This window comes from Chrysochloris asiatica, unplaced genomic scaffold, assembly GCF_000296735.1.
Source record: "Chrysochloris asiatica unplaced genomic scaffold, ChrAsi1.0 scaffold00256, whole genome shotgun sequence".
Taxonomy (NCBI): Eukaryota; Metazoa; Chordata; class Mammalia; order Afrosoricida; family Chrysochloridae; genus Chrysochloris; species Chrysochloris asiatica.
Window position 1 is genome coordinate 2,301,715 of NW_006408774.1, and position 1,679 is coordinate 2,303,393.

General features: G+C 41.5%; 1 pseudogene; it reads left to right on the forward strand.

Annotated features, from left to right (window-relative positions):
* The first annotated feature begins 234 nt into the window (after positions 1-234).
* On the forward strand, positions 235-1,471 carry LOC102817724 (annotated as a pseudogene).
* Positions 1,472-1,679: the final 208 nt, after the last annotated feature.

Here is a 1,679-nt window from a genome sequence, read left to right on the forward strand (position 1 = left end):
GGCTGAAGAGCAGGCACCGGGGACGAGACTAAAGTTGAATTTCAAATTAAGTCACTGGTTTCTTCTAGCTTTGAGTGATTAACGATGAAGATGACATAACCTGCGTTTACATTCCGTAACTTGAAGGCATGACAGTTACAGAAGCTACGGGGACTCATGGCACCTGGAGATGTGTGCCCAGAAAAAGGAAATCCATCCTTCTTTAAAAATAAGAAGGAATCTTTCCGCACCAAAATGGGTGTGTTCTGCTCAGTTATTAAGTTTGAAAATCTCCAAGAATTAAAGAGAGTGTGTCACTGGGGCCCCTCATAGCCCTTGGTGTTAAAGTGATATGTTCTACAGTGGCCGTGAACGACTCTGTGTTGTGGTATTGGCCCTTACATACAACTGGAGGAAGCGTGAATTTCATCATGTTGATAAACTGGACAATCATAATTCTTTCTAATTACTTCAATGCCATGTTTGTAGGACCTGGCTTTGTCCCTCTAGGATGGAAACCGGAAAATTCTCAGGATAGCATGTATCTGCAGTATTGTAAAGTCTGTCAATTGTACAAGTCGCCCGGCTCGCATCTCTGCAGAAAGTGCAATAGGTGTGTGATGAAGATGGACCATCACTGTCCTTGGATCAACTGTTGTGACTACAGAAATCATGCTTTGTTCATGCTGTTTATCCTGCTAGCCCCACTGGGCTATATTCATGCTGCTCGTATTTTCACTATGACCATGTACACACAGCTTACAATCAGCTGTCCTTTTGGTGGAACACGGTCAAGATTGACATGAGCACAACCCTGAGGGACCCTCTTCCAATTGTTCCTTTTGGATTAGCTGCCTTTGCTGCCACCTTGTTTGCCTTGGGATTAGCTATCGGAACAACCATAGCTGCTGGAATGCTGTTTTTTATCCAGATGAAAATAATTTTCAGAAATAAAACTTGTATTGAATCATGGATTGAAGAGAAGACTAAAGATTAAATTTAGTATTATCATCTGGATGAACTGTTTATTTTTCCTTATGATTTGGGAAGTAGATGGAAGAACTTTAAACAGCTATTTACGTGGTCAGGGGTCCCTGAAGGAGATGGACTGTAGTGGCCAATAAGAGCAGGCTGTCACTAGTACAGCTTAACAATAGAACAGCCAAAACAAAAGGTAGATAAGAGAGTCAGAAGTGTTCACTACAAAGTCATAGAGGATTACAGTGGAACCTGCTGTCCTGTGAATAAAGGAATCAAACCCTTCTTTACAAGCCCTTGTACGGAAGAGCCTGGCATAAGACTACGGAAAGGGGAGTTCATTTTAGCTATAAGAAGCTTACGGTACTAGTTGTATGTAGACAAAATTCTTGACAATTAGTTTATAGACGGTGTTTCAAGAATAAGGGGATGGTTCCCTCAGAAGTGTATGGAGAAGTGTCCTTGTGATGCTGAAACCCATGAAGTTCCAGAGGGCGACAAGAAAAATAGATAGTCCCATTGAAAGTAAAGGTCATCTCCAAGCCCCTCCATTACTTGAAAATTGTACATATTACTAAAGAATTATGCAATGAACCCACTCTGGGTAAAGTGTTCTTTTCTTCCAAGGTGCCCTAGTGCCATTATTTAAACATTTGTATGACCATTTTGAAATGGAGAAGCCATTCTCTCTGCCTTTGAATTCCTGCCCCCTTTGCCACCTT